At 38.3% G+C, this 10,781-nt stretch overlaps 1 protein-coding gene and 1 non-coding gene across 5 annotated transcripts in view; both read left to right on the forward strand.

Annotated features, from left to right (window-relative positions):
• Positions 1-10,781, forward strand: part of SCAPER (S-phase cyclin A associated protein in the ER) — a 539,023-nt gene that overhangs the window by 490,671 nt on the left and 37,571 nt on the right. The window lies entirely within an intron of this gene.
• LOC112833502 (U6 spliceosomal RNA) lies at positions 2,145-2,251 on the forward strand. The gene has a single exon (XR_003210653.1). It is a non-coding gene; the product is annotated as a U6 spliceosomal RNA (small nuclear RNA).

The following is a 10,781-nucleotide window of genomic DNA, read 5'->3' on the forward strand; positions in this document are numbered from 1 at the left end:
TACCAGCCTGGTTCATCCACCATGATCTGTCACTTGAATAATTCAAACAGCCTCCCTGCCCCTGCCTTGGCTCTTCTAAAAGCTTTTCAACCAATTAGCTATAGTGATTATTTTTAATCCTAAGTCAGATACATCACTCCTCTGCTCAGAACCTTACAATGACTTTCTTTCTTATTCAGTGAAATCCTTATAATGTCCTTACAGTGGTCTATAAGACCCTACCTGATCTTCTCCCTGGCCTCTCTGATCTTGTTTCCTAATGTTCTTCCACTCACTCAGTCTGCTGTAGCCACACTGGCCTTGCTGTCTCTTGAACATGTCCTGCATGTTCCTGACTCCAAGACTTGAGACTTGATGCTTTTCTGTCAAAAATACCCTGGCCTCAGATAGCCTCATGGCTTCCTTCCTCACTTTCTGTAGAACTCTGCTAACTTAACACCTTAGAAAGAGCTTCCCCTGGGGCGCCTTTGTGGCTCAGTCGTCAAGCGTCTGCCTTCAGCTCAGGTCATGATCCCAGGGTCCTGGGATCAAGCCCCACGTTGGAAGCCTGCTTCTCCCTCTCCTGCTTCCCCTGCTTGTGTTCTCTCTCTTGCTGTCTCTCTCTGTCAAATAAACAAATAAATCTTCAAAAAAAAAAAAAAAAGAAGAAGAGCTTCCCCAACCATCCTATATAAAATAGTATTACACATTCACCTACATCTTCATCCCTGGCCATGTCCCCTGCTTCTCTGGAGCATTTTGCACACCTGACATACTATATATTACATATATTGTTTATTTGTTCCTAGTATCCTCCTGCACTAAAATGTAAGCTTTATCAGGAAAAGGGCATAGATTTTACTGCTGAATCCTAGTGCCTTGTGTAGTGCTTGTCACAGAGTAGGTCCTCAATAAATATTTGTTGAATAAATGCGTGAATCGTGACTAACTAGTCCCATTGTGATAGGCAGAATAATGCCTCTCCTGAACACTACCCAAAAAAAAACAAAGTACACATTCTTCTCAAGTGCACCTGGGACATGTTCCAGGATAGACCAGCCATTAGGCCAAAGATGAAGTCTCAGGAGATTTAAAAAGATAGATACCATTCAAAGTATCTTCTCCAACTATAACAGGATAAAGTTAGAAATCAGTAACAGAAATAAAACTAAAAAATCCACAAATTTATGGAAATTAAACAACACACTCTTAAACAACAGATGGATCGAGGAAAAAATCACAAGGGAAATTAGAAAATACTTCTCTGAAACAAATAATACATTATATGTTAGAAGAAGAAGAAGAAGAAGATAGCAGGAAGGAAAGAATGAAAGGGGGGAAATTAGAGGGGGAGACGAACCATGAGAGACTATGGACTCTGAGAAACAAACTGAGGGTTCTAGAGGAGAGGGAGGTGGGGGGATGGGTTAGCCTGGTGATGGGTATTAAAGAGGGCACGTACTGCATGGAGCACTGGGTGTTATATGCAAACAATGAATCATGGAACACTACATCAAAAACTAATGATGTAATGTATGGTGATTAACATAACAATAAAAAAGAAAATAATGATGAATGAAAATGAAAACACAATATATCAAAACTTACAAGACACAATAAAAGCACTGATGAGGGGTAAGTGTATAACTATAAACATTTACATTAAAAAAGAAATATCTCAAATCAACAACCTAACTATACAGGGGCCCCTGGGTGGCTCAGTTGGTTAAGAGTCTGCCTTCGGCTCAGGTCATGATCTCAGGGTCCTGGGATGGAGCCCCACATCGGGCTCCTTGCTGAGCAGGGAGTCTGCCTCTCCCTCTCCCTCTCCCTCTGCCCCACCCTTCCCTCCCACTCATGCTTGCTCGCTCTCTCTCCTTCACCCTGTCAAATAAATAAGTAAAATCTTTAAAAAAAAAAAACTATACAACTTAAGGAACTAGAGAAAGAAGAACAAACTAAACTCAAAGCTAGCAGAAGGAAGGAAATAATAAAGATTATAACAGAGATCAATGAAATAGAGAATAAAATAACAATAGAGAACATCAGTGAAACCAAAGTTTGAGTTCTTTGAAAAGAGCAACAGAATTGACAAAACCCTCAACTAGATGAACTAAGAAAAAAGAGAGAGAAGAATCAAATTACTAAACTCAAATGAAAATGGGGTGCTCACTTTGGCAGCACATATACTAAAACTAGAATAATACAGAGGAGATTAGTATGGCCCCTGCACAAGGATGACACTCAAATTCTTGAAGTGTTCCATGTTTTCTATAGTTAAAATATACTTGAAATTTACTGAGAGTAGATTTTAAACATTCTACCACCAAAAAAAAAAAAAAAACTATGTGAAGTAATGGATGTGTTAACTTGATTGTGAGAATCATTTCACGGTGTATCCATATAGCAAATATTCATTTTGTACACTTTAAATAAGTTATAATTTTGTTTGTCAGTTATACCTCAGTAAAGGTGAGGGAAGAAAAGAAAGCGGGAACATTACTATCAATTCTACAGAAATAAAAAGGATTATAAGCAGGCGCTATTAATAACATATGCCAACAAATTGGATAACCTAGATGAAATGGATAAATTTCTAGAAACAAAATACCTACCAAGACTAAATCAGAAAGGAAAAGAAAATCTGAATAGACCTATAGAACTAGTAAGGAGATTGAATCAGTAATCAAAAATGTTCAAAGGAAAGCCCTGGACCTGATGGCTTCAGTTGTGAATTCTACCAAACATTTAAAGAACTAACACCAATCTTTCTCAAGCTTTTCTCAAAAATTGAAGGGGAGGGAACACTTCGTAACTCATTTTATGAAGCCAGCATTACCCTGAAACCAAAGCCAGACAAAGACACTACAAAAAGAGAAAACTACACACTGATATCCCTTATGAACATTGATGTAAAAATGTCCAACAAAACTACCAAGCCAAATTTAGCAGATATAGTAAAAGGATTATACATCATGACCAAGTGGGATTTATTCCTGCAATGCAAAAATGGTTCAGCACATGAACATCAGCCGTTGTAATTAGACCATGTTAACAGAATGATGGAAACAAAAATGCATGATCATCTCAATTGATACAGAAAAAGCATTTGACAAATTCAACACCCTCTCATTATAAAAACACTTGGGGTGCCTGGGTGGCTCAGTTGGTTAAACGTCTAACTCTTGCTTTCAGCTCAGATCATGATCTCAGGGTTGTAAGATCAGGTCCCACATCAGGCTCCATGCTCAGAGCGGAGTCTGCTTGAGAGATTTTCTATCTCCCTCTCCCTCCCCATTTGTCTCTCCCCTTGCTCATACGTGTGCACATGTTCTCTCTCTCCCTCTCAAATAAATAAAATATTTTTTTTAAAAATTTAAAAACACTCAGAAAACTAGGAATAGAAAGAAAGTACCTCCACATAATAAAAACCATATATGCAAATCCCACAGGGACCATCATAGTGATGGTGAAAGACTAGAAGCTTTTCCTTTAAGATAAGGAACAAGGCAAGGATGCCCACTTCCTCCACTTCAACATAGTACTGGAATTTCTAGCCAAAGCAATTAGGCAAGAAAAAGAAATAAAAAGCATCCAAATCAGAAGGGAAATAGTAAAATTATCTCTGTTTGCAAATGATATGATCTTATATGTAGAAAACCCTAAAGATTTCAAACCAAAAAAAAAAAAAAGAAAAACCTGTTAAAACTAGTAAATGAATTGGCAAAGTAGCAGAATGCAAAGTCAACTCACAAAAAGCAGTTGCATTTTTATACATTAACAATGAACAATCTCAAAAAGGAAATTATGAAAACAAGTCCATTCACAATAGCATCAAAAAAATAAAATATTTGGGAATTAATTTAACCAAGAAAGTGAAAGACTTTTACAGTGAAAAGTACAAAACATTGCCAAAAGAAATTAAAGAAGGTATAAATAATTGAAAACACATTCCACGTTCATGGATTAGAAGACAATATTGTTAAGAAGTCATTACTTCCCAAAGCAATCTGTAGATTTTATGTAATCTCTAGCAAAATCTCTAATACTTTTTTTGCAGAAATAGAAAAAAATGATCCTAAAATTCATATGGAATCTCAAGGGACCCCAATAGACAAAACAATCTTGAAAAAGAAGAACAAAGCTGGAGTACTCACATTTCCTGATATCAAAACTTAACTTCAAAAAGAAAAAAAAACCATAGTAAGCAAAACAGTGTGATACTGGCATATAGACATATATAACAACAGAACAGAATTGAGAGCCCAGAAATAAACCCTCAAACATATGGACAAATGATTTTTGACAAGGGTGCCAAGACCATTGAATGGGAAAAGACAATCTCAACAGGTGGTGCTGGGGAAACTGGACATCCACATGCAAAAGAATGAAGGTGGACATTTTTCAAACACTATGACTCAAATGGCTCAAATACCTAGAACTATTAAACTCAGAAGAAAATGGAGCAGAAGCTTCAGGACTTGGGATTTGGCAGTAAAAGATGGGACACCAGAGACATTGACAGTAAAAGAAAAAGTAGACAAATTGGACCTCGTGAAAATTTTTTAAATTTATGCATCAAAAGAGAATATCAACACAGTAAAAAGGCAACCTGGAGAATGGGATAAAATATTTGCAAATTATATATCTGACAAGGAATTAATATACAGAAATCATGGAAAACTCCTAAAACTCCAAAACAACAAAACACTATTACAAAAGGGGCAAAAGACTTAAATAGGCATTTCTCCAAAGAAGATATATAAATGCCCAATAAGCACATGAAAAGAAGTTTAACGTTACTGATAATAGAGAAATGCAAAGCCAAACTATAGTGAGATAACACCTCATACCCATTAGGATGGCTACTATCCAAAAAAAAGAAAAAAAAAAAAGCAAGTGTTGGTGAGGATGTGGAGAAATTTGAACCCTTGTGCATTATTGGTATGAGTGTAAATGATAGAGCTGCTGTGGAAAACATGGCAGTTCCTCAAAAAATTAAAAATAGAATTACCATATGATCCAGCAATTCCACTTCTGGGCATCTGTCTGAAAGAATTGGAAAAAAGGATTTTAAAGACATATTTGTATGCCTGTGTTCATAGAAGCATTATTTATAATAGCTAAAACATGGAAGCAACCCAAGTGCTCATCAGTGGGTGAATGGATACACAAAAAGTGGTGTATACATACAATGGAATATTATTCAGCCTTAAAAAGTAGGGAAATTCTGCCATATTCTATATCATGGATGAACCTCGAGGACATTATACTAAGTGAAATAAACCTGTCATGAAAAAAACTAAATATTCAGTGATGATTCCACTTACATGAAGTACTTAGAGGAGTCAAAGTCATAGAGACAGAAAGTAGAATGGTGGTTGTGGAGGGGAGGGGTGGTGGGGAGTTTTGTTTAATAGGTAGAGAGTTTCAGTTTTACATGATGAAAGAGTTATGGGGATGGTTGGTGGTGAAGGTTACACATCATTATGAATGTATTTAATACCAATAAACTGTACACCTAAAATAAGATGGTAAATTTTATGTTATATGTATTTTAACACAAAAAAAATGGGGGAAAGAATAATGGCCTGCCAAAGATATCTATATCCTAATCCCCCAAAACTGTGAATGTGTTATTTCACATGGCAAGAGAGATTTTGCAGAAATTAAGTTAAGATGTTGATATGGGAAGATTATCCTGGTTTATCCAGGTGGGCCCAATGCAATTACAAAGGTCCTTGTAAGTGAAAGAGGGAAGCGGTAAAGTGAGCATTAGAGGGACTTGAAGGTGCTCTCCTGCTGAGTTTGAAGATGGAGGAAGGGGCCACAAGCCAAGGAATGCATTTGTACTCTACACACTGTGAAAGGCAAGGAAACAAATTCTCCCCTGGAGCCTCTAGAAGGAACACAGCTCTGATAACACCTGATTTTAGCCCAGTAAGACTTATTTTGGAAATTTGTATTGTTTTGAGCCACTAGCTTGTGACAATGTGTTATCACATTATTGGTAGGAAACTGATACACATGCCTGCCCCTCATGTAACCTCCCTAGGACAGGGACCTAGTCTTGTTTGGCTGCACATGTCACAGTCGGTCACTGTTCTTGGAGCACAGGTACTTTGGCTTTTCAAATTGGGAGTATCTGATGGTCATCATGCCCCTCGTGCTCACCACAAAGCCTGATGAATGATATCACTGGATGTAGGTCAGCTTTCCCAGAATATCCCAGTACTTAAAGCCCCACACTGGACTACCTCTGAAAAAAATAATTCACTTTTTCAACAGTGAAGTTTACATCCCTCATTGGGAGAGACAGTGACTTAATCCCACCCACTCCCAACACTATGCAGACCATTGAGTGGAATTGTCAGCGTTCAGGGACTAAAATGGGAAGTTCTCACAAGATGCCTGGGGATTCCAGAACTGAAAGAATGAACAAAGCCAAAATCCAAGAAGATAGGAGAGCAGTCTAGAAGATCACTAGCACTGAAGGACATCAGGGTTGATGTTACCAAGCCAGAAAAATGGGGACCAGGCAGAAGAGAGCAAACAGAGGAAAGGGGGTTGCAGCATCCAGGGCTGTTACAGTTGCTTTTGGGGGCCAACTAAAGCCTGGTACATAAGTGGTTTAAAATACCAAAGGTGAATGGATGGCATTTGATTCATGCCCACACAAATCACTGCCTTTTTTTTTTTTTTTTTGCACATCTATACTTTCCTTTAAGGCAAAGTAGGATTTTCATATGCTGTGCAGGAGTATTGATGGTCCAGTTATAGTTTTTCCTAATTGAATCTGGCTTTTAATGGACAGAACTTAATATGCCACCAAGATCTCTAGTTCTAGAGAACAAAGAAAAACACTTTAAAATTCAGTAAAATTGAGAAGATCTCAATTGAATATATAGTTTAGATCTGATTTTTCCTATCTTCCATGATTTTTAAAAGAAAGTTTTGTAACTTATGTTTGATACGAATAAGGCCTTTTACATTTTTATTATAAACATTTGGGCTTAAAGTGGTTGTAACTGACAGTTAAGAACAACAGGAGCCAGTGGCCTGTTTGTGAATAAATTATCTGTATTTCAGACTAAATCAAAAGTAAACATTCCCTAAAGTCCTTTCAGGTCTATATGAGTTCTGTGCAAGCCAAATGCAGTAGACAAGCCCTCTCCCTTCCCCTCATTCCCATAAATTCTATGGGCTCACTTTAAAATGAACAGTCTTAACTGAAAGGCAGCCTACAGAATAGGAGAAGATATTTGCAAATGACATACTGGATACAGGGTTAGTGTCCAAAATCTGTAAAAAAAAAAAAAATTATCAAACTCAACACCCAAAAAAATAATCCAGTTAAGAAATGGGCAGAAGACATGAATAGATATTTTTCCAAAGAAGACATCCAGATGGCTAATAGACACATGAAAAGATGCTCAACATCACTCGTCATCAGGGAAATACAAATCAAAACGACAATGAGATACCACCTCACACCTGTCAGAATGGCTAAAATTGACAACACAAGAAACAGCAGGTGTTGGTGAGGATGAGAAGAAACGGGAATCCTCTTACACTGTAGGTGGAAATGTAAACTGGTGCAGCCACCCTGGAGAACAGTATGGAGGTTCCTCAAGAAGTGAAAAATAGAACTACCCTAGGACCCAGCAATTGCACTACTAGGTATTTAGTATTTACCCAAAGGATACAAAGATACTGATTCAAAGGGGTACACACACCCCAGTGTTCATAGCAGCATTATCAACAATAAGCAAACTATGGAAAGAGTGCAAATGTCCATTGACTGATGAATGGATAATGAAGATGTGGTGTTTGTGTGTACACACACACACACACACACACACACACACACACACACAAAGTGGAATATTATTCAGCCATCAAAAAGAATGCAGTCTTGCCATTTGCAATAATGTGGTTGGAGCTAGAGTGTATTATGCTAAGGGAAATAAGTCAGAGAAAGACAAATACCATATAGATTTCACTTATATGTGGAATTTAAAAAACAAAACAGATGAACCTATGGAAGGGGGAATAAAAAGAGGGAAACAAACCATAAGGGACTCTTAACGATAGAGAACAGAGTTGATGGAGGGAGGTGGGTGGGGGATGGACTAGATGGGTGGTGGGTATTAAGGAGGGTGCTTGTGATGAGCACTGGGTGTTATATGTAAGTGATAAATCACTGAATTCTCCTGAAACCAGTATTACTGCACTGTGTATTAACTAACTAGAGTTTAAATAAAAATTTGGGGGGAAATGGTCTTTCCTCTGAAGTAATATTATATGCATTTTGAACCATTTCCACATCTAAGTTATTGAATGGTTCATTTTTCTGAATCAACATTTTTATTTCATCAGGAAAATATTGCAAGAGATCCTGGGTTGTGTTGTTTATAGTTTGTGATTAGTGTTTTCCTAAATAATGGGATGGGATGGAGAGAGAAAGAAAGAAGTAGTCTGATGACCTTCACTTTTTTTTATTTTCATTTATTCTTTTGAAGAAGTAATAGTAGTGAATTCATGTCATTTAAGTGTTTAGAAAGATTAAGTATGACAAATTGTTTTATGATAAAGTTATATTTCTGTATCGTTCCAATTTTAGTATATGTGCTGCCGAAGCGAGCACTAAAGTTATATTTCTGACTACCTGTATTTGAATATGCTGATAATCAGTTTAAAACAACACAGGCAATAAGGGTAAGGTCACCTTTCTGAATCACAGAGCAATAAAACTGTTCTCAGCAGCAATGATGTCACTCATCCCAAATGTCCAAAAGGCTATTGGAAATTAACTTTAGGTAGAAATACCTTCTGACTTGCCATTGGTTCTAAAAGGCAGTCAGTGTTAAAGCGGGAAAAAATGTCCAATGGGAAAAAGACAGCCTCTTCAACAAATGATGTTGGGAAAATTGGACAGCCACATGCAGAAGAATGAAACTGGACCATTTCCTTACACCACACACAAAAATACTCAAAATGGATGAAAGACCTAAATGTGAGACAGAAATCCATCAAAATCCTTGAGGAGAACACAGGCAGCAACCTCTTCGACCTCAGCCACAGCAACTTCTTCCTAGAAACATTGCCAGAGGCAAGGGAAGCAAGGGCAAAAATGAACTATTGGGATCTCATCAAGACAAAAAGCTTTTGTACAGCAAAGGAAACAGTCAACAAAACCAAAAGACAACGGACAGATGGGAGAAGATATTTGCAAATGACATATCGGAAGAACTTATCAAACTCAACACCCAAAGAACAAATAATCCAATCAAGAAATGGGCAGAAAACATGAACAGACACTTTTCCAAAGAAGACATCCAAATGGCCAACAGGCACATGAAAAAGTGCTCAACATCGCTCGGCATCAGGGAAATCCAAATCAAAACCTCAATGAGATACCACCTCACACCAGTCAGAGTGGCTAAAATTAACAAGTCAGGGAACCACAGATGTTGGCGGGGATGTGGAGAAAGGGGACCCCTCCTACACTGTTGGTGGGAATGCAAGCTGGTGCAACCCCTCTGGAAAACAGTATGGAGGTTGCTCAAACAGTTGAAATTAGAGCTACCATTCGATCCAGCAATTGCACTACTGGGTATTTACCCCAAAGATACAAATGTAGGGACCCGAAGGGGTACGTGCACCCCAATGTTTATAGCAGCAATGTCCACAATAGCCAAACTGTGGAAAGAGCCAAGATGTCCATCGACAGATGAATGGATAAAGAAGATGTGGTATATATACACAATGGAATATTATGCAGCCATCAAAAGGAATGAGATCTTGCCATTTGCAACGACGTGGATGGAACTGGAGGGTGTTATGCTTAGTGAGATAAGTCAATCAGAGAAAGACATGTATCATATGACCTCACTGATATGAGGAATTCTTAATCTCAGGAACAAACGGAGGGTTGCTGGAGTGGTCGGGGGTGGGAGGGATGGGGTGGCTGGGTGATAGACATTGGGGAGGGTATGTGCTACGGTGAGCGCTGTGAATTGTGCAAGACTGTTGAATCACAGATCTGTACTTCTGAAACAAATAACGCAACATATTTTAAGAAAAAAGAAAAAGAAGGTAGCAGGAGAGGAAGAATGAAGGGGAGTAAGTCAGAGGGGGAGACGAACCAGGAGAGATGATGGACTCTGAAAAACAAACTGAGGGTTCTAGAGGGGAGGAGGGTAGGGGGATGGGTTAGCCTGGTGATGGGTATTAAGAGGGCACATTCTGCATGGAGCACTGGGTGTTATGAACAAACAATGAATCATGGAACACTACACCAAAACAAATGATGTAATATATGGTGATTAACATAACAATAAAAAATTTTTAAAAAGGGGCTAGTTTCCAAGACCTATAAAGAACTTACCAAACTCAACACTCACAGAACAAATAATCCAATCAAGAAATGGGCAGAAGACATGAACAGACATTTCTGCAAAGAAGACATCCAAATGGCCAACAGACACATGAAAGACTGCTGAACATCACTCGGCATCAGGGAAATCCAAATCAAAACCTCAATGAGATATCACCTCACACCAGTCAGAATGGCTGAAATTAACAAGTCAGGAAACGACAGATGTTGGCGGGGATGTGGAGAAAGGGGAACCCTCCTACACTATTGGTGGGAATGCAAGCTGGTGCAGCCACTCTGGAAAACAGTATGGAGGTTCCTCAAAAAGTTGGAAATAGAGCTACCATACGATCCAGCAATTGCACTACTGGGTATTCACCCCAAAGATACAAATGTAGGGATCCGAAGGGGTATGTGCACCCCG

This window comes from Callorhinus ursinus, unplaced genomic scaffold (assembly GCF_003265705.2).
Source record: "Callorhinus ursinus isolate GAN/ISIS: 27379988/994484 unplaced genomic scaffold, GSC_fseal_2.0 scaffold25, whole genome shotgun sequence".
Taxonomy (NCBI): domain Eukaryota; kingdom Metazoa; phylum Chordata; class Mammalia; order Carnivora; family Otariidae; genus Callorhinus; species Callorhinus ursinus.